Here is a 24,819-nt window from a genome sequence, read left to right as displayed (position 1 = left end):
AAATGCATCTCACTAGATATTAATTGCGTTTTAATATAGTGAGCTTTATATGAGCCTTGCACTATTAGTTCGTAATAATATGAAAGATAAGATCAACTTTGTAAGATATTTTAATGAAATGTTTCAATTCTTTCTATTCATTACTCAACAAAGACATAGGTTATTTCAACATTTCTGAGTGAATTAAAAATGATTCAAAGCACTTTGTGTCATATTCGAAGAAAGTAAACTAGTTGATTAAACTCTACGGATTGTTCGTTGTTTTTCTAGGCTGTTGGCAAGAACTGAAACTTATATCACCAACCAGAGGAAAATGCAGACATTGTAACATACTGAGGCGTTATAATTCAGTAACTAATTTGAAGTGTGGTGGTACTGTCTAGAAATTTTAGTCTAAATCTCACTTTAGGTGAAAGTACTAGTTCTTTGGAAGAAATGCCAAATATTCAAAGTAACCCTTATTCAACTGGAAAATTTAATATGATAGGTTAAGCAAACAATACAACGTGGATATACTTCAGCTATCAAAGAATAGGAATATTCCATGTGATGAGAAAGACTTTATAGCCAGAAAGAGCTCCGAACTTGATGCTGCGTTGGGCGGAACCGCTCAACTCTTCATTAATATATTTAAATTAGGCGTGTTTCTTCTTTCTACCTCAAGCGAACTCCACGTGGACATATTTAATCACACTTTCAATTCACAACTTTCAAGAAGATCTGGTAGTTGTGCAACAAATCTTTAAAAAACATAGTCAGATCTGTTATTAGGAGTAACACATCTTTTAGTAATATACTCGTCATACAGATCAATCAACTAAGTGAAAATGTGTGTGCAAATGTCTATAGGTCACCGCTTAGAGGTGTACACACTACGAGCTAAGCTAAAAAGGCACTAAGCAAGTAATTAGTGAATTCAAAACTGTACTAACACTTAAATTGGATCATTATACTAGCTTGAATTTATATTTCATAAAAATAGTGGATGCCGAAGACAAGTTTTAAAAGATCGAAACAAAACAAAAAACAAAAATTGTATCATTTTCCAAATTCCATATTTACTGTCAGGTAGTTATGATGAGTGTTATTCTAAAAATTTCAATATTCAATATTATTCATTATTATTTATATATTATGTGCAGGCAAACCGGTGAGTCCCTTTGCTACGACTTTGATGACGTTTACAGTTAATACAATACTTAATTAAGCATCTTGTATTAAAATCCCAACGTGGGCGCCTTGACAGCGATCATCTTTTGTTAAAGGGAAAAAATGAACGCCCGCAGTAATGTGGCTGTTCCGAGCCTGACATTGTCGTGGGATAAGCGAAGATTTAAAAAAGTACATAGAAAATTACTAGTGCTGTGATAGGAGACTCATTAATAATTGTTGGCGGAATAAAATTATTATTAAGATGACTTTAGAAGCGAGAATTCATTTTTGTGACACTATTGCCTTTAGCTGTTCCCATTTCGATAGAGTCACGAAAATTCAACTCATCTTAGTCAATGTATACAATACATAAAATGTAAACAAAATTTTGTACAGAGTTGAGAATGATTTTTCTCCGTCATTAGATTAGCTCCATTCATTATATTTCTCTCCCTTTAATAATAACTTTGTTCGCGGGTCCAATTCCAAATCAGTTTAGGGACCGATCGCATGCGTACTTTCAAAATTGTTATTCGCGGCTTGATGACATTTCATTAGTCGCTTAATTGACTTTCTCTAAGATATCAATCAGATCATACTTCTCATAGCTCCAACTCATTCGAAACAAATGTCTTGGAGTCACAGACCTGAAGTTATTTAAATACAGTACTCTGAACATTTCTTCATTTAGATTCAAATATCAAGTTCACTCGCCACTCGCTAGTCAGGAGCGAAAATAAAATATAAGTTAAAAAGATCAACCTACCAGTTTTAAGTAATTTGATTCATAATTTTTTGAGCCCAAGAAGTTTTGGATAGTTTTCGGGATAATTATGTAATTATGTCGGGTTAAGTTCGATGTTTCGGCTTCCATTTTGGAACCATTATCAAGAGAGGGAGGGTAGGGTGGTTATTCTTTCATTACTAAGGAGTGATTCGATTCTGTTGTCTCGATCTGCCTACTCCACGCAACGAATCGCCACTTTTTTTGTTTAATTCGAAGGCCTCAATCTGCCTACTCCTTGGAATTTCTCCCAGAAAATGAAAAGCTGAAACAAAAATATAAAATAATTAAAATAGAAATAAAAGGTGATATACCATTGAGAACAATGTGGAAATTTACATTATCACTGCTGGTGTTTAGCGAACTGGTAAACTAGCCGCCTGTAACTTGTAGTTATAGGGTACTTATTGGCGGTTTTTGTCTTTTCGTCGCAAGCGGAAGGTATATTATTGGCAGCAGGGATATAATAAATAAGTGAAGTCAACTTCTCGGGGATGCTTAGACGAATGCCATTGTTGGTACTGGAACAGGCCGAAGTGGCATCAGTAAGAAGTGAATGAAGAAGATATTTCCAGGTTTCTTATGTTCAGACAGTCAGGACGTTTTTCTATATCGATAATTTCTCGAATAATTATGGATAGTTTTGGTTCTACTGGAATCGATTGTGTGTTCGGTAAGAACACGATATTGGGCAAAGGTAGAATAAACATTAAAATTAGTGTCAGACAACAAGTGCAATTTTCTCACAACAAGTGTTATTACTCACGAAAATGAGTCAATTTATCTGACCAATGTATGAATGGCAACAATCTACTCAAGAGATTTCATACACACTACGAGGTCTTTGGTGAGAATTTTGTAATCGGAAGTGTTGAGAAGGTTATTCATCTCATTAAGAAAAGAAAAGGTATTGAGGTTGACCGTGACCCCACTACATGTCTGGAAAAGATAACCGAAATTCTTATTAACAAATCCAAAATTCCTTCAGTCATACTTCGAGGAAAATCATCCCGTATATATACGGTCTTCCAAAAATCCATTAACACGATCTTCCACTACGTTCCAATGTCACTACATCTAATTGTCCCACTCAACTCTTGCCATTTCATTGGCCTACTCTAAGGTTTCGGTATTTCTTCCACATATATTCTTTTAACCTATGTTTAGTCTTTATTTACAAATATTCCGATCGATGAAACTGTGTCTGTCTGTACACTAGCCACCACATTACCCCATTTTTTTCGCTTATTAATAATCGTTTTTTCAACACCTACTTCCTATGTAGGTCCTATGCAATGTCTACCGGCAACTGGGTGCCCCTATGGAATCACCTCTCTCTCCCGTCATTGCCAACATTTTCATGTATCTTTTCGAAAATAAAGCACTATCCTCCTTCCCCATCCCACCAAGCTGTCATCCACGATATTTTGATGACATTTATGTCATTTGACCCCATGAAAGAGATACTTTTTTTCTATAGAGTTCATGATGCAAGTGGAGGAAGATTAATCTCTACTATTTCTTGACTGCTTCGTCAAAAAACTTTCTCCCTACGGTTTCTTTTACTCCACCTATAGCAAACTTAACGCTGAGTCCCATCATCATGAGGCCCAATTTCACTCTGTCATTGATACACTCGTTGACTGACGAATCCATTTAACGATCTGATATTGATTTTTTTTACTCCATTGGTTTAGAGGATCAAATAAAGGTATCAGTTCTTTATATTGAAGGTGTAACAGATAAAATTTGCTGGATCTTCAAACCCCACAGTATCCGCACAATCTTCAAACCCAATCAGAAATCAGATCCATCAAAGATGGAATTTCCTATGAACCCTATACAGCGTATGAAATTCATTGCTTAGATTGCCACCGTTCTTACATTGGTCAGACAAATTTACGCGATTCCGTTAGGGTAAAGGAACACTAGTTGTCTGTCACTAATTCCGATATTTCCTCTACCCTTAGCCAGCATCGTGTCCTTACCGGACACACAATTAATTTATCTATCGCACCACTTCCCTCTTTCAAGTCCAGAATAATTCAAAAAGCTATCGAAATCGAAAAACGTCCAAACTGTCTCAACAAATGGAACGATAGCCAGAGATTACCGTCAACCGGGAAACGTATTCTTCATCTTCTTCGGACTGCTCCAATGCCAACAATGACCTTTCGTCTAAGAAATAATATACTTTCCATGTGCACCAAAAGACAAAACCTGCCAATAGGTCACCTACATTTACAAGGTTCAAACAGCTAGCTCAGCAATTAGCTCAGGACTAGCAATTATAGTGTTAGTGTCCACGATATTCTCGATGGTAGGCATATAACCTTTTATTTCCATTTCAATCATTTTATATTCCGGTGAAATTCCAAGAAGACAGATTGGGGCCTTGGAATGAACTAAAAAAGGGAGGTGATTCGTTGCATGGAGTAAGCAGATTGAGATCACGACATCCGATCACTTCTCAGCAATGGAGGAAGAAATATCCTACCCCTCCGTTTCTGGGTAATGGCTCCAAAATTGGAACCTTTGAAACGTCGAGAATTTCAAAATTCTAGCGCGGTTCAACCCTTGAAAGGAAAAATTATTTTTGTGATTAAAACAGATTTTGATTTTGATACACCTGTTGTAAGTGATCTATTGATAATCTAATAGTTTTGTGTGGTTTGTAAACAATTGTTCCTTTTTAGACCTCATTATTCACAGTTTTATTACGAGATTGCTCCTTAAAGAGTTGCTACTTAGAGAAGTGCAAAATTCCTTTACACGTGGCTTTGTTTTTTTTTCCACTATGCAGTTTATTGCTTAGTGTAGGCAAATGGTAAATATAGTTTCAAGCGCATGTATATTGGAAACTTGTGGAAAATGAGCAGGATTCGGACTAAGGATCTTTCTATCTAATGAAAAAGGGTTAACTCCATCTAAAGCTTTAAGATTTTACTTTTCCTTCCAACTGCCACCAGGTTATCACCGTGCAACCTACTTATGTTGATAAACTAGAAGGCAACAGGGGAAATGAATGTCTACAAAAGTCCCGTAATTTAAGCATAAAATGGAAGTGTTGACGTAGATCATATTAGATTGTCTAATTACGCAAATTGTCAATGTTTGTCAATGAAACTTCATTTTTTTATTACAATACAAGTAGTGTATTCCTCTGATTGGTTTCGATGTTATTGTATCTCATTAGAGGAGAGAACGAACACCCTATCGTTTGGAATTCAGCAGAAACTCTTTCAAGTCATTTTCATTTCCTATTGACAACTAGGTAAATCAGGTAAATCGACCTGGGATTCAGTTCACATCAGTACGGCAACATAACGTTGTCATCTCACCCACAACATTCACCTTAAACCTCTCTTATATAAATAATTTTTTGATTTATGATTAAGCTATATCATTTAAATGGAATATAACTAAAAAAAATACATTTGAATTAGATGATAGACTTATTAGGTTTAAAAGTGATATACCTGTACTATTTTGTTACATGATCAAACTACATTTAGTAGTTACATTTCGAAATCATTATTGGTTCGTTATTTATACTAGATAATAACTTAAAATTTATGGTAATTCTGTCAATAAAGCAAAACAATTCTAAGAAACAATAGCTCGTCATTGCTTTCACTATCGTGCAAATCCTTAAGTCAATATTATTCAAATAGGTATAGGTATAGAGGTAAAAGTGGAAATTTTATTGTTATCCACTGCTGAAATAAATAAGGCAATAAATGTTGCCAATTTGCCATTTTTACACATTTGTCCAGAAGATACAATTAAAATTCCAATTAAATGACTATGGATGGCGATATCTCAACAAGAATTGTTGAGTATATTCGAAATATCTCTCTACGATGAATATTCTTATATTTATAGTTTAATGATCTTTGATAGTTATTGGAGAATCGTGGGTTTCTTAATGCGCAGCTTATAATAGTGGATACCTACGTCATTAAAATGGATCTTATGATCTGCGTTATATTTCCCTTCATGACACGATTTACATTAATAGCTTTTTATATCGATGTTTTATATACGGAATGCATGTTGATTTATTTTCGAAAAAGTAATGGCGACATTCTTATAGTTAGTTAACACTTGTGTATACGACCACATTTGTGATAGACAATAATAATTCACAAATAGGTCAAAATAATTTTTTACACAGGAAATTTTAAATTTCTATTAAAGTTTATCTTCATCTACAAATGAGCAAACGATATTAATAAGTTTTAAAAATGAACCACAACATAAAGACAGATCACTAAATGTAGAATCGTATTTTTAATTTATTTTTAATTGTGTGGCACGTATACACATTCTGCAATATTCTGGTCTCTTATTTCTGGACTAAGCATATGTTTTATAAATGCGATAGTTGCATAAATTTAGAAAAGAGGAACAAAATGCATCACCCGTTTATCAAAATAGTTCTATTCTTTTTCCAAATAAACCTACATTTTGCTTCCCTCCACCTTCACAGTGTTCCATGAGTTTTGGTCAGTATATTCCTCTAGAATTATTTGAATAACGATAAAAAATGACAGTGAGTGATAGTACACATTACATTTAACCTCACATTTTGGGTTAAATGCTATAATTTTTTGAAAAGATAATGAAACACTCAATATTCTTTTCCACCTCTGCAAAGGTCATACTCAAACTTATTCAATGATACCGAACAAAGAGAGTCGAGAAACAAAAATAATAAAATACAATAATACTTTCACTGAAGTCGATTTTCAAATTAGTCCACCTTTCAGTCCATCTTCTAAGTATTTTTTTTGTGTACGCTGTTTGAAAATTTTCTGATGTAACAGATTTTCATGTTGCTCTGATTTCGTTCTAAGTAATCTTAATCGGTATTAAATGTAACAGACGCTAATACTTTGAAATATCCCCGAAAAAAAATCTAACGGGGTAATTTGTGAATGGCCTGACAAAGTATTGTATCAATTTTCCTAATCCATCTGCGAGTACATTTCACATCCAGATGTGATGTCACTTTCTGAGTAAAGTGAAAAACTGCACCCACCATCATGTTACACCCATATAATTAAATCTCCTCTTGCAAATTGAGACAAATATTTTGGAGAAAATTTAGATACCTTCCTCCTGTCCAGTTCCATCATGAAAATATAACCACTGGATAGTGGATTTACTTATTACTAATTATTCTTGTTACAAGTATCGAGTTGATGGATTGACTTGGGTATGGGCAAGAATTTTAATAACATTATCTTCTAATATAACAGGCTAACGTCTAAGATTTTGATGTTTTCTGGGTGGAAAAAACCATCTCTTGACTTTTATCCTCTATAAGTAAAAACAGTTTCACCTGACGTTAGTCGATTGGGAAAACGATTTTTGTATAAATCGTCATGTGTTTGTTCAACATAAATGATCGGCATATCGACAAACTCAATGAAAGTGAAACGTAAAGGTATGATGAATTTTTTGGGTCACAAAGCTTTTTATACAATGATGCAGTGGGCTAATGTTCACTTACACTGACGGCTTCTGACAACTAGAACATCTATAACTAAGATGGTTTTTGTTTCTCATCTCTCTCTCTGCTTTTCAGATTAAAAACTTTGTTCATTTCAAAATAACACAAAAAATATGTATCGCTGAATCAGTATAAGAGAGAAATTTACAGTAGTGGAGAATTTTACAAGGTGTAATATTGCTTTTTCTAAAAATGATATCACCGTACTCTTAAAGTATATACTGGCCAGAACCTGTATATCTAATTTTCCTAACATCTGTCATGATTCCACATTTAGTTTATTTTTTTTTTCCAATATTTACTTGTCTGTATGCATTTACATTCTAAATTTCTCCAAATTTGACACAATCCAATAACATTTACTCTTAACTCCACTAAATTGCAGCTTTAACAGAGTTGTGACATCGCCAATACGATTCCAAAGTGCCGCATTCAGAGATTTTAAACCCGAACCCGCATAATGCTGTTCAATGGTAACACATATCTACAGTTCTTTCACAGCTTTCTGGTAGAACCTATATTATTTTCCAAATTTGGCTTTGTGTTTTGGTGCAGAAGCTTTGATACCTGTGTAGCAACAGCTTTCTTCTTCTAGTTCATGTATACAGCCCTCGACGACTTGCTCTTCTAGAAACTGACATGATATGTAGTTTTTATACCAAATTACGTCTGATTTTATAATAACTTGAGATTGTTTATCAAAAATGGAAAAGAAGTGTCCCGGAAAAACCTGACTTGATTCTTCTGTTTTCACATTCCCTGTCTTTAGTTGCCTTACGACGTGGCTTCAGTCTTCTTCGAGTCTATATATCACCGTTTTTTCTTATTCTTTGATGTGAATATAAAGTCTTGATAAGCTTAGCAAAACATCTAGAGCTGTTGTAGGGATTGATATTGTCATGAGGAATCCTTCAATACTCAATCAATTTTCAAAGATACCAAAGGATCTGTTCAAGTAAAATGAAGTCAACATGAATGAGAGTGAAAGCTCGCCTTAATAAGTTATATATTTCGTTTTCTGGTCGAGATGTAGTTTAAACAACACTAATTATTCTCGCACGGTAAATCTTCTGGGTATATACAGATCTGGAAACCAAGTCCAATTTCCATAGAGTGGCATGGTTCTTTGGTTGTCACCTGCGCTCCAATCTAGTTATTTCATATTTTTTTATATTTATTATAATTCATTTAAAGTTGAAAATTATATTTTCCGATAGAATACGAAGTTATTTCTGGTATACAAATAGTAGTAAGCTAGTGAGTCCATGTAAAAATATATCTCTTTAAATGCATGCCAGGAAGAACTAACATTCATAGTTGAAAAAAGAGGAGCATTTGAGCGAAAAGTTAAATTATGATCTAAAATGCTAAAATTTATGAAGAATGGAAAAATTGAGAGCTTCCTTCTCATCTGAACTTGCTATAGTATGGTAATTACTGCTCAAATACTTCCATTAGATTTTTTCAATATGGACTCATTCATTTTAGAAAGTGGGCAAAATTGAAACCAGATTTTGTGAGGTAATGAGAATAATGCATCTTGGGAGAAACAAGAATCAATTGAGAAAAGAGGTTTATGAAAATGAAACTTCATTTTTGAAACTTCAACACCAAAAGCTAATTGCAAGAAAACTAAAAATCTGTTAATACTCAATGAATATGGTTGTCATTTTCTATCACATATTCCCGCATTGTTTTCTTCGGGACATAATACACACACACCTCGCAAAAATTATCGCATTACTCATTATTTTTTAAATAAATTAAATTTGTTGCCTGTTTTTCGATTTTTATTATTATTACGAATTAAAACACCAATAGACACGCCTTTTGCAAAATTTATTTTATATCTGTTTAATCTACAGAGGATAAAATGTTTGATTTACCAAAACATAAAAAATATCACAAAAATTGTACAAAAAATCTATGCAAAAAATGAACGGTGCTTAAACTTAAACCAGCCAATGAATTTCTAATAGCGTGTGTTGCAGCCCCTCCCTCTATTTACAGCTTCCATTCGTCTTGGAAGGCTTCTAAACAGGTTCTGGACGTATCTTTGCGGCATGTTTTCCCAGAAGTTAAAAATAATATTTTGAAGATCATCTAGTGTTCTTATTAATGCCAGATGCTGCTGAATTTGCCATCCTAGATGGTCCCAGACATGCTCTATTAGGTTTAGATCCGGGCTACGTGCAGGCCAATTCAAGGTGAGTATCTTGACTTCTTCTAAGTACTGCCGAACCACTCTAGCAGCGTGTGGACCAGCATTATCGTGCATTAGCACAGAATTATCACCGTTATCACAGTTATATTGTTTATGTACCTGTCAGCATTTAGTCTTCCATTACTCACTGGTACTAACTACGTGCGATCCTCGAAAGAAATTCCTCTCCAAACCATGATAGAGCCATCACCAAAGCTTTCGGTTTGACGAAAATTAACCTGATCGTGCCGTTCACCCCGTCGCCTATATACTGGTACACGCCTACCTGTTGAATACATACAAAAATCGTGATTCATCCGTGAATAAAATATTGGACCAATCTTGAATATTCCAATTTGCGTGTTCTCGAGCAAATTCCAATCTTGCTACTCGATGTTCTCTGGTAAGACGGGGACCTGTAGCTGGCACTCTGGCTAGTATACCTGCTTCTATCAGCCTATTTCTAATTGTTTGTAGGCTTATTCGGACATTACGAGCAGCCAACAGATCTGTTTGCAACCTTCAAGAAATATATCAACTTAACAAAATGTCGAAAATATGTATCAAGTACTTAGATACATAAAGGATTTTTTCTATTGGAACTCTACAACTATTTTGGTTATGCTGGGGTAGATTTAATTGCTTTAAGAAAGCATTAGGGTATAGAAATATTCGACAGCTGCTGGACGGGTGTCCTACGACGAGTTAAAACTATCTGAATCATGAAAATTTCTATTACTTACCTTACCGTTATCCAGATATTAAAAGTTTTCTGTAAATTTTTAGAGATGCAGGTGTGGTCTAAATTTTATTTTGACCCGTACAAGCACTGTGAAATAAAAAAGTATTTTTCTTTATCTTGTTAGTGTACTTCAGACAGACCAGACAATAATAATGCCGAAATTAATTTATTTTACTGCTTATCCAGAAGCATCAATACGTGTTGCCGAAAGAGATCTTGAGTAAGTAAATCGTCGATTCACCCTATTTTACGAAAATATAAAATACGTCCCCATTCTTTTTTTCTATCAAACAATAGAGTTTGCTGAATTTTTAATAATAAAAATGCCACGAAGACGAACTTTTTTAAAAAGCATAATTTGGTGCGACGAATCGAAATTCACGAAAAATGGATTATTTAATAGACACAATTCCCATTATTGGAGTCAAGATAATCTTCATTTAATCAAAGATCGTGCTTTTCAAGATCGGTGGCAGTTCAATGTCTTGTGTTATTAGAAATAATCAAATGATAACACATTATTTTTACGATATGAATTTGAATAGCTAGGAAACAAAATCACTTAATTTATTATTAATTAATAATGTAAAAAACACAGATGAAAGATATCTTGATATTTTCAGAAATTTAAAACAAAATTATTTAGACCGCTTGCCACCAAACATTTTGTGATGACCAAATGACAATTTAACATTGTAATTTGACATTGATTAATAAAATCTATAAATAATAGTCCAACTACAATTATATCTAGTAGGAAAGGTGGCAATAGGAATTTGGAATATAGGTGTTCCGATATGTAATTACATATAGAGGAATAAAGTAGGCATCTAAGATAAATTATTTAAAGGAAAAAAGTGGCAAACGGAATGACTTTCCAGCCAATGTTCAACAATTGTATTACAACATAACCATACAAGAGTAGTTATAATGAAAGTTTCATTTGGTCAATAATGATAGTTGGTGGTTTGCATGTATTAATTGATAGTCTAATTTGTAAATAAAAAGATCGGAGCATAGCAATTCGAATAGGGTCTAATTTTGATCAGAGAAAATAGACATTTTTGAACGATTTCAGAAAAAATTATTTATTACTCTGAGGATCAAAATTCATTGATATTTGAATCAAAAATCAACATCATTATCATTAGTTTTCGTAAAATAAATATGAGCGAGGTTTAGTTTTTGCTTGAAATGTAATCAATTGATGGCATAAAAATCGATTTTACTTCTACAACATAAAGTAAATGAACCTTTTTACCGTAGGAAATCAATTAAAACGGATAATTACAGGTTTTTTCTTCTTGTTACGTATTTTATAAGATTACATTACGATTCATTATTTTAATTAGTCATGATTTGAGAATCTGCTTCGATGCGCAAATCCCTCATCTCGTGTCAAGACATGTTAATGCAAATAGTGACACAGGCTGTGTAAGATTTGATTAACTCAATTAGAAAGAATGCGTGACTCTCTTGTGACAAAACACTGCATTAAACATACATCTAGGGTTACTAATTGACAAACTCAGCCTACGCAACGACAAAAATTTTAAATAAATAATTCAGCTGACATATCCAGCATCTGCAGTAGCTTAAAAAGAAAAGAGATTGAAATGTAGTATTTTGGTATAAATGCCCTTGTTTCGAAGTTATGACTCATTCACTTTTCTCTCAAGTTTACTTATATCTCAATCCAAAAACCAAACGGATAATATCAAATCTATCAAAATCATATTTACAACAATCCAACAACTACAGTAATAGTTATTATTGCATCTAAATGTTCTTGATCTTAGGTCTCTTCTGTTTTACAATTGGTTTTTTAATATTTTTTGTAAGATGAAGTTTGACGTTTCGAGAAAAGTTTATACTACAAGGGATGTAAGTAGCATTTACTAGTCGAGAACGATTTGTAGCAAATTAAATGAGTTAACCTAACCCATTGTCAAGTTAACTTACAACCCATCATCGTCCTCGAAGACCACCAAAGTTAGTTTAGATAATTTTCTTCTCATTGGCATACCTTTTTAATACTTCTTATGTCTCATTTGTTTTCCTCTTTTTCTCCTAAATCTTATTGCTAATTCAAAAGTTTCTTCAACCCATTATTTTGATTTTCATTATTTTTAACTCCTTTCTGTAGGGTTTTATTTTCATACTTTTTAATCTTATTTTTCATTCATTGTCTTTTTAGTTTCTTTCATCACTTTTATATCTGTTTCATGATTTCAAATTTATTTTTTTATTTTTATCATATTTGCATCCATAGATCTAATATCATCTTCCTACCCAAATTTCTCATGAATTCTTCGAAATGTTTATTTATATTTCAATTTTTCATGCATCGTTATCATCTCCATAATAATCAGAGCTTATCTCCGCCACTATTTTCAACAATTTAGATTGAATTTATTATTTATATTTATAGATTTTAGTAAAATAACTCTTAACCTCTTCACACGTTAAATGTGCCAATTGTTATGAAAAAAACTATCACATTACGAATAAATCATGTTAATTATTCTCCCAGAATTTCAACATTACCTAATTAGTGGAAATAACACAATTTTAATACTTACCCCAACGATATTTGAATCCACGCTTGTTTTAGAAAATTTCTTTTCCAAATATTATTAAACGATTACTAATATTTTTTAATTTAAAATTTATTTAACTTATTGAGAGAAAACAATTTTAAATCTTTGATTACTGGACTTCAACCACAACACCAATTTACTGTTAATTTCTTATAACATCATTTTATATAACAATTGCTAGAGATATAAATCAGAGTCCGAACAAGCTATACAACACATTATTTGAACTAAGTACCTTTAAAACGAACTTGAATAAAAATGTAATAGCGTTGAAAAGTAGCTAATAAAAAGCAGAAAGTTCGTCCCATTGAAAACATTGGTTTTACATAAATAAAACATTAGACAACGTCAAGTCTGTATATAGTCATAGAATAATTGGCCGTGCACTTGAAAACGGATCCAAAAGTGTGTACTTCAGGTTTTTTTTATAAGTCGGTTCGAAACGTCTAGTATACAGGTGTTTTGCTAATAAGGAATTATACATTGATTCAAAAGTGTCCTATTAGACTCATTCGCATTTTCTAGTATTGAATACGCGTGACAAGTGATGCGGTGCCTTTGCAGATACAGCTGTTTTTTTTTTTCTTCTCATAAATAAAACATCCACATCGAAGATACTAATGTATAGATCGACTTATGGAAAATGTAAAATGTAAAATCACACGCATTTTGGTTTGTATATCTATTTATATATTTTATATTATTTATTTTATTATATATATATATATATATATATATATATATATATATAAAGACTTCAAAGAAAATCGAAACATCAATTTTATCTATCAGATATCAATTTTTTCACGGGAGTATTCGAGGTTTGTCAAAAAATTTGATTTACAAAACAAATAGAGAATCCGCAAATATTTTTAATAATAGACACCCGCTTAGAAACAGTAGGTATTCAACAGCTACAAAAATTTTGAATAAATTTAAGGCTAGTGGAATATGGAGAATAAATTTAAGAAAACGCCGAAAACGGGTTGCGAATGAAGACACTCAATTTGAAGTGATACTTTTTGACATAGGAGACCCAAAAATGCCATTAAAAAGGAACTCTGCAATCCAAACTACTTCAGTAAGTAAACATACAGTGGCAAATATTTTGAAAGAAAATAAATATCATGCACACAAACCGCAATTTGTACACACGTTACTACCAAGGGATTACGATATTCGTTTTGAATTCTGAGCTCTGATCCGAGGAAAGTTGGTTGAAGACCCGTTTTTTACAAGAACTATAATATTTTCCGATGAAGCAACATTTGCTTCATACCGAAACGTCTCATCACAAAATTGTCGCTGGTGGTGTAACAGTAATCCAAACTCGGAACCAATATTCTTTTAAAACGAACGTATAGTGTGGTGTGTACACAAATAAATTAGTTGGATCTTTTCTTCCACATAATACTTACAATTATTAAAAAATCAAGTAAGTGATTTTTTGCACGACCTTCCGTTAAAAGAACGTATGACAATTTGTTTCAACAAGATTGAGCTTCCATCCATAGTATGTTAAACGTTAGAGTACTACTTGAAATGGAAAGGTGATTTACAAGTATCCAGATATTTTTTTTCCTCGTAAGTCTGCTGATTTGACTCGCCTCCATTTTTTTTATGGGTTCACTTAAAACAGCAGGTTTATCAGCGAGGACTATTTGATGATGTAGACCATTGGCAGAGGATTATTCCTGAAGAATGCGAAAAAATTACTCCAAATATGAAACGGAAAGTAATTCAAGAGTTTGACAAAAAACAATTAGATGTTTACAAAGAAGAAGGCTGTAGGACATTGAATTGAGATTTAATTATGTTTCTTTCTGTTTAATAAATATTCTTCGTATGGATTTTTCAATTTGTACAATAAATAATTATTATGCATTCATTACGTACGTAAATTGCAAAGTTGTTCTAAAACAGTAATAAATAGGAAGGTTATTATATTTTTAACGGGTAAGAGTGTATCCAGCCAGAATAATTAATTCGGAATGATTAGTAACTAATCACAAAACCCGAATTTTCATAATAAATGGCTGTAATTGCATATTTAAATATAACTTTTAATTCAAAATAACTTTACTTTATAACATTTTTCTAAATTGTGAAAAATAAAAATACTTTACTTACGCACAAAATAAAAATTTTTGGATAAACCTTTTATACTGCTTTAAAGAATTGATATCTGATGGTACATTTTAACTTTTGGACCATGCAGAACTCTTTATCAGTAATAAATTTTTTTCATAAAACCACTAATAGAGAAGTTTTCCATATGGTTCCAACTTAAGTAGGTAACGTCAATTTGAATATTGAATTTTGAAACCTTTGAATTTAAAATTATTACAAGAATCAATACGATTCAAAACTACCAAAAATCTTAATTAATTATATATTTCACTTGCACACATCCAAATTGCATGAACATTTGAATGTCAAAAAATTTGCTCTCGTCTGATGCGGTATAATTTAACAATCGTTAAAAACAGCTCGTTGATTGATGCAAAAAAAATCTGAAAAAAATTCAATCACGATGCTTCTAGAGACGTCTATAATTCTATATGATCTTGACAGCCGACAAATCATGGAACTACACATATAAACCCGGAACTAAACAACAATCGTCTGTATGGATCTTTCAAGACGAGCCAAATCCAATAAAAGTTGTTCGCTTCAAAGCAAATGGTCGCCTATTTTTTTCCGGAATAACTGGACATGTTGCCACCTTTACATTAGAGCAACGTCGAATGGTTATTTCTGAATGATCAAACAGCATTGTTTGCCAGAAGTTGTCAAAAAAAGTCAGGGAAACAAATCGCAAAAGAAAGAATCATTCTCAACCACCACAATGCAAGTCTCATACATCAGTTCAAACAAAAACTAATTGAACAGTCGAAACATTGAATTGATGGGTCAACCGCCATACACTTTTTGCTTGGCACCCATGATTTCTTCTCAGTCCTGTAGATTGAAAATAAATAGCGCGGTTTTCGTTTTTCAATACCTGAAGAAGTGGTTGATGCGATCAAATCACATGATTTGGAGGTACTTCAATCTTAATGAAAGAAATGCTTCGACAATTGGTTCAAACGCATGTGAAAATGTATTGATCTTAATGGAGAATATTTTGGAAAACAATAGAGCCATATCCAATTATAAATATTTGTTTCTATTTTTCTATCTTGGAACTTAAGAAACAAAATTGTTACTTCCTATGTAATAAAAGTCGATAAAAAGAGATATTCATCAACAGATCAATAATAAAAACAAATGATACAAACGTCTAATTATACTACTATGAAATTGAAGTGCAATTCAACCGACATATGAAAATATTAATGTTAAATGTATCGGGTAGGAGAGGGCGTAGGTATGTGAAAATATGAAATTAAGAAAAGCATTTTTTTAAATTCATCCAATTAAGTGGCACTTATATACAATAATCGAAATCTTCAACCAATTCTGCGCATATTTCTTTCTCAATATTGAACTAGTGCAATTAGTATGTCGATATATTTTTTTGTCCCGAGATATATTACGAAATGTGTAAACGAAAAGAATTTTTTTCAAACGTCTGTTAGGCTGATTGATCCAAATGGAAATTAAGCATTTATTAACTATTAACTGCAGTATCTGCTGTAATTTGATAGGCTGAAATAAACTTACAAAAATTGTTGTCAATTTCTTTCCCTCTCTTTAAGATATAGATTTTCAGAGATGTGTGAAAATGAATTTGGAGATAAACCATCATAAATGCGAAATGATATTACTAAACCCGATTTTTCCGTAAATAGATCACTCCAATAAGTTCCTTTATACTTCGTAATTTAAAGATATAATAATATGTGGATCTTGGTAAAAATATGCTTCACTAGCTTATTTATTATAACGAAGTAGTAAAAGCATATAATGAGACATATCGACACAGGGTTTGGTGGAGAAGGAAAATAAATCCACTTCACTCATAACACAATGCCCTAGCGTCACAAACCAAGAAAGACAAGACAATGGTCTAAACAAGAGACTTGTAGCAGCTAGTGCGTGGCCCCCTTATTATTACAGTGTACTTTATTTATAAACATTTTTAATCTATAATCTCATAAGTAATTAAGAACTGGAATATTCATATTTCACATAATTTGCTTGATAATCCAAATACATTTTTTGATTATATTGTGTTTCATTCGTCTACCTTTAACCTGTTATTCCCAAATACAATGATTACGCTATGGTCGCAGCAGTAAAGCTTCAACCTTTTTTACTCTTTGAAAAGACAATACTCCTGTTACATACCAGATTCTTATCTACTATAATTTTCCAAATAATTACCCCTTGTCGAGCAAATATGTCTTAATTGGGACCTTTGATCTCGTGTTAAAATATGGAACGTCAAATTCGTGACGCAACAGTGGCCGGATAACCTATGAAGGTCTATGTGTATTGCATGACATGTTAAAACGATTGTAGCTTTAAAAAAATGTCGTAAGAAATAAATATTAAGTAGATTTGAGTTTTGTAATCCAACAACGCGAATGTGGGTGTTGTTCAGAGAGGATAGTTATCAGAAATAGTTTTTAATAGTCTTTTTATATGAAAAATTACTGTTCGGAATGAAAAAATTAATGGGGAAAGTGATGAAAATGTTTCTAGTCTCTGAAAAAACTAATATTTCTATCGATGTGACAGTAGAATATTAAGGCTTAACAAAAAAAAATGACCATATGATACAGAAGAATAGCATCTACACATAATTATTTTTCTACCACTTCCTAGTTAGATACGGTCAAACATATAAGTTTAATTACTCTGACTGATATTGCGAAATCAATAGGCGCCGTTTAAGGGATAATTTGTAATTTGAAGTATTATAGTGATATAGTTAAACAAAATTTAACTAAAATGAACCTAAAAATAGAGATAAATTAATTAACCCAACGTACAAAAAGCCAGTAAAGACAGCCAAGCGAAATTTAATCAACTGAACAAATCCTTAAACTAATGCTTTTTTTAAATATTATTTGAATGATGTCACAGCGACACGTATGTCTTTAAATCAAAAATTGAAAATGGCATTTAAATTGGAATATTGGACATATATGATTGAAAGGCAGACCTATGAGATTATTTCATATGAGACCTGTCCATTGGAATTGCCATCTGACTCAGCTCATGGAAAGATAATGGACATAGAGCATCGCAAAAAAATCTGTTAATAAGGAATCTTATTGCGAATAGTTACAACGAAAAGACATACTTTTAACTGAGAACTTCTTTTCCTGTGAACTGAAACACATAAAAAAATTGGATGGTGTATTCCGAAAGTAGAGAGTGAAAGTTGTGATAAATGTATTCACGGCGGTCTTTAAGAACTGGAAATTTATCTCATGGACTAAGAGACCATGAAAATTCTCCTATTCACATAACAAATTTATAATTAGTCCAAAATAGAGGGAATAGAAAAGGCAAGTTTATGATAAAGTCATTAAAAAAGTAATGTTCTTAGAAAAGTAGCTGCTGCTGTAAAATATCAATTCACGGGTCTTACCTGAACATCCATATCATCATTTTAGTTCAATAGAATTTCAATCTCAATTCGATGTTTTTCTCCTTTTTTTTTTGAGAAAATAAAATTGTAGTTGGAAGAATATGAATATCCAAAAAACTTCGGTACAACTCATTCGGTGTTTATAAAAAATTTGTTATAGAAGATACCAGTTAGGTCAACTTTACGTGAATGTCAGCATATGGCAGGATTCCACTTACGTGTTTGAGTATCATGACTGTATGCCCTTAAACTCAATTTGTTCCGTATATTGCCCACTTCCTCAATCTGGTTGGTTATATTTTAAACATCACTTGTTCCTTCATGAAGAAGGCAGTGGTCAGCAATACACGATACTTGACGAGTTCCAAAGAAAAATTGGCTTTCCAGATTGATAAAACTCCATGGAAAATAGCAGGATCGAGGTCTAACCTGAAGATTCCTATATGCATATTTTGGAGTAATGTTGTATGAAATTTCAAATCGTTAACATCAAACGAGAACAGAAAAGAACTTTGACTATTGATAAGTCTGAGTTTGAACTTTCTGCATGATCTGAAATTAATAAATTCGTTCAATTTGTAGACTCTCTAAACTTTCTCGCAGAAAATTTCTAAAAATACAAGTATCTCCAGAAAAACTATGGATCATTCAAGAATTAAAACACGTTACATCCATCAAGATTTATAAAAAGCCTATAGAATTCTGAATTACTTATACTGAATAAATTGAGGAATCGATTATCGAAGAATATTTCTTGACGGAGCATGAGCGAAACGACATTCAAGTTGTTGCTCTTAGTAGTCGTTTTCCAGTTTACGCAGGACGAAAACAAATTTTAGGAAAGTTGATAGCTGTTTGTATTATTATCCTTTCAATCATCTGTAATGTTTATAATAATAAACAGATAGAAAAAAAACTATGAAAAATGTCACTTTTAAGTACCTGGACTGCTTGGACTGCAAATTAGATTTGGGACTAATTGTGTTACTACTAAGACCTTATTATGACCAATCAATAGTCCTGTAGTTCAGGGAATATAATACAAAAACGAAATTATGAAAAAATTAGCAGAACTGTTACGTATGAAACATAAATTTTCTACCGCGTATCACCATGAATCTATGCGAAAAACTTCATTCATAATTGGCATATACAGAGTGAGTTTTATGTATGGAACGCTCCAATTATCCCGGAAACGGCTTGTACGATTTTTATAAATTTTTGTGCGCAATGGTCTTGTGATACGTCCGGTATTATGGAGGTTTCTGTATTGTTGTCAGATTTTTCCTTTATCCGGAAAAATAATGAGCTTTGTTATTTCAAATAGATCGCCCTCAATATTTTTTGTTTTTAGAAATCCTTAAGAAATACTTATTATTTTTTATCCAATGTTTCCTATACCTAAATGCCATAAATCTTGCACATTTAAATGGTTACTATTGAATAAACTCGTTTAATTTGAATATTCTTTAATAATTTATGTGCTAATACAAATCTCGTATAACAAGGTCTATTGTCAGTAAGTTAGTAAAAAGTTTAACGAAACTGGGGCAGTGAAATCTTTATCCAAATCATGGCGCACGAAACGTACAGCAACTGAAAACAAATCTTCAAATGTTTGTGTCATGTAGACCCACATTTGTGAGATAGAATGTTAGAAAACTTCTTATCTCTGTAGTAATCCTATCTTTTGATTCCTGAATGTTGACAGGTTTTGTTTTATTAACGATGTTTTCTAAGTTACCCCATAGGAAATAGTCTTAAGGATTCATATCGGGTGATCGCGGGTGCCTTTCGATAAAACCACTCCGTCTAATCCATCTTCTGGGAAACACATTATTTAGTATTGCCCCACCACAGACGTATAGTGAGGTGGGGCACCATCTTGTTTTAGCCAAATATTATCATTTTGCATATTGTTATTTTCTGAAAATTTCTAATAAAGAAGTTTTTCTAAATATAAATGAAAATACTTACTTGGATTTGGAAATATCCGAGCCAATTCAGGTATAATACTATTTTTCAATAAATATAAATACGCCGGACCATTTAAGTTACCCCCAATGCAAAAGGGGCCAATTATTTTTTCGCCTATTATCCCAGCCCACACATTCAGTTTTCGGGATATTGGGTGTGGGATTTATACATCCAACGAGGATTGTTACGTGACCAGTATCTACATTTATGCCGCTTTACGTTTCCATTAATACAAAAAGTGGCCTAATGGCAATATATAACATTACTAAAAAAATTGGGTCGTTTTGATTGTAACATCCATCATTAGATCTGCAAACTACACATGAAGGTATCAAAATCGTCATCTGACAACTCTTGAACCAACGTTACTTTGTATGGATGGAATTTATTATCACGTGAAATTTTTATTACGGATGTTTACGAAATATCAAGTTCCATGGATATTTGTCTAGTACTCAAGTGTGGATCGTCTTCTAACGGGACACAAGCATCAAAAGATTTGTTTTCAGTGGATGCAAATTTTCTGCGCCGTGATTTGGATAAATCTTTTACTGAACCAGTTTCGTTAAACTTTATTACTAATTTACTGACAGTAGATCTTGTTATGGTATTTTGGTTAGGATATAAATTATGAAATATATTACAAATTTCTTGTTTACCTCTACGCCTATGACCATATCCTAATATCATTAAAATATCAATTCGTTCTTTTTCATATTAACGATCCATTGTGACTTTCAATAAACTTCAACAATTATAATTTATTGAATCGTCAAATTTGTTATTGTAGCAGTCATGTAAATGTATTATTTTAACTTCTGTAGTGATAACGCAAATTTAGCTATAACTCCGAAATTATGGCATTTAGGTATAGGAAACATTTGATGAAAAATAATAAGTAGGAAGTTGAAAAATATACAGGGGGATCCATTTGAAATAACAAACTTCATTATTTTACCACCATAATACACTTGTACGCAAACCAGTACCAGCCAGTTCCGAGATAATTCAGGCGTTCCATACATAAAACTCACTCTGTATAAGAATTTGATGCAAGTAAGCAAGAAGCAACATAAGATATTATATGCACACCAGCTGCTAAAATTGGTGGACTTTCGCCCAGACTCTACAAGAAGAAGAATAATAATTTCTGAACATAAAATTGTTGAACATAGTCCTCGCATTACTGACGATTTGAATTAGTACGTATTACTAATTCAGGAACAGTTTCTTCACCTCCTAATAAAGTCCCTACCAACTATTATTTACCGAATGATCAATATTCGGTTTCTTCACCTTATAATGAATTCAACGTTTGAATAATTCGAGTTTTTTGCCAAATAAGTTATTAGACAGTCACAAGTGTCTAATAAAGAGTTCAGTGAGAACTTAACCTGAAAAATTATGCATCCAAAGTTCTGTGCTCATTTATTATACCTATATTTGATTAGTTTATTCTTCGACATATTCATCAGACAAAAAATTAAATATTCAATATGGATGCTTTCGAAGATTTAGAAGATTTGTTTGTTTGTACAACTTAACGTTTCATCTTGTCTGTCTCAGTTTCTGTTCACGTTTCAATTCCGCTACCTTTGCCTAGCACAAATTAAAAGCGCTCCGAAACATGGCGTCCGCTCCAGAACGTGTTGAGTTCGTAGCGTATGCTCCAGCTAACGATTCCACTAGGGTTTCACAGCCTTTGTTCAACGGTTTCGTCTGCCAGAGGTACGAGCTTGTTCCGTTCGACATAAAATTGATGATCACAATTTTTTTTTCAAGGAATAGAACAAATTTCACAAAATGAAACAAATTGGTGAGTTGCTATTTGTTTTTGTTCTTTTATCAATATTTTCTTAGAAATTTATTAGGAGCTATCTCACCAATCAATAAGTTATTTATAACTTTGTGATATCTGGATACAGATAGTTTCGATAATGCTCTTGGCGATTTTAATGATATTAAGAAATGTACTGTACAAATTTATTAACCATGTTGCTCGCACTTTATGCCCATTACGAGAGATTTATGAAATTTCTCGATGAACATGGACACGGACGAACATGGACAAAACAAAAACTATTGAATAATTTCATGGAATTGCTTGCTTTTCCAGAGTATTAGGTGCATTAAATTGTCCAGATAGGAAAATTACGGATATGACTTATTTCTGATAATTTAAACTAATTTTCAGGAGGAAATCATGTTGAGCTGCTTAGGAACGGAAAACCTTTCATTTTAATCAACACACATGTTATCTGTGATGCTAAGCCTAAAGTAACGTGGAAGATATCCACGATAGTCACTTTTTTGGTAACTCACAAATAAAAATGAGGTTTGAAGATAACATAATAGGTGAAGGTATACTGCTTGCATAGATGTGAGGACAATGATATTCTAGACATTGAAGAGGAAAATCATAAAATAATACAAGATAATCATTAATTTCATTCATTATTGTTTTAACTCTTTTTTTAAATTATTTTTTACTTCTTAGTTTAATGTGCTTTAAGAGAGAGTTTTACAGTTTTTTAAACTAGAATGGCTTCGCTGCTTATATACCTACATATAGTCGAAACTTGTATTGAACCAGAACGGTGTAATTGGTAAGGTTGTGGAATTCCTTAATTTCTAGTACGCAGATTGGAGGCTCGAGTCCTCTGTCGAACGAAAACAACAACAAGCTCACAACCAAACAAACTCCCATTACCTTTATCTACGATATTTACTTTTCATTTCCAAACTCAAGTAACCACTTCAACATAGAACAAACCTAACCAAAACACATGCAAAGAGAACTAAAGTCAAATCATAGGAAACCCTTAGTAAAAGAACGTTTTTTCTCTTATTTCTTTCCTTAATCAATATGTGGATGATTGCTTTATAGGCATCTTTTATAGTGTTACCAACAGTAGACTATTTTTAAGCCCAAAGTAAATAAAAACTATTTATTAGTTAGCTCGGATCCAAACTAACTAGGGTGAAGTAACTGTAAACATTCATTCGAGAATTAAACATTCCTACTGAAGTTATATGGCTAATATTTATTTATTAGAACACGAAGGAACGGAGTCTCAAAGAAACTGATTAACCGATTAAAACAAAATTCTTCATAAAAAAAATTTTTAGTGCAACATCGATGTACATCTGTATTTGAAAAACTAAACACCCAGTGCTATTTTTTTTATTTAGAAAATTGCATTTGGTACATCTTTTTATTTTTGTTAAGTATTCCTTATACCTAACTTTCTCATTATCCGAAATATTCCGAGTTTTTTAAAAAATTATAGATAATTACAATTTATGGAACAAAAAAAAATTTCATATTGATAAATGATATATGAATAATCTTTTTATGGAGTAAATGAATAAATACTATCCCTTAGAAACTGTCGGTAATTTTAACAACCTATAATAATGTAATCAACCATATTTCAATAACAATATTGCATAAAAAGTATTTATAACGGTCAAGCGAGGCTGAAGTTTGGCTATGAACAGTTATAATGTCAGAACCGATATGATTTGAGTAAAAATGAGAAATGATTTATTTGCACTCAGAATATATCAGTATCCAAATACACGAGTGTTTGAAAAATCAATGGATCACTTGATCGCGTTATATCAATAATGTACGAAAAATACCGAAATAAAGTCTGAACATAAAATATTACTATCATCGCAAATTCGCTTCTGGGTGCTGAGGTTAAGAGCAATAAGCTCTGGCATAGTTACATGGCCGAATTAGTCATGGCAGCTTCACAAAAACTTGGATCCCTCTTTAAGAACAAAAAGGTATATACCCCGCAACAGCTTCGTCAATCTTTGGATTATCTTTCGAACATTTGGAGGTCGGATCCCAGAAAAAAACAATTTGAGTTGACCTAAAACTTGGAGAGCTTTGAACATAGATGAAAGATCGCCGACCCGATTTTTTCCTAAACTACTATGGCAGATGCTCTTCCTAACTACCCAACATAAACTCACTTGAAGTATTGGTAATACCTACTTGACAGGTAGATGTGCCTCATGAATACCGAGTACTCCTGCAGACGCTCAGGGCGTTGATTTATCGGGACTCCTTTCTTTGGAGAAGTGCAAGCATGTGGAATCAGCTATCAAGGCACGTCTTCTTCGAATATTCGAACTACTCGAGTGTAATAGGGCTTAGCCTCTTCTCCATTTTTAGCTTTAGCTTGTCATATGCAATATTTCTTGGTATTTCTCTACTTCTACTATATAATAATACGTCCTACCATATTTCTCCTTTCTCTTTTCATCAGGAATAGAAAATATGC

This window comes from Diorhabda sublineata, chromosome 7, assembly GCF_026230105.1.
Source record: "Diorhabda sublineata isolate icDioSubl1.1 chromosome 7, icDioSubl1.1, whole genome shotgun sequence".
Taxonomy (NCBI): domain Eukaryota; kingdom Metazoa; phylum Arthropoda; class Insecta; order Coleoptera; family Chrysomelidae; genus Diorhabda; species Diorhabda sublineata.
The sequence above is the reverse complement of the archived record's forward strand: the minus strand, read 5'-3'. Positions refer to the sequence as shown.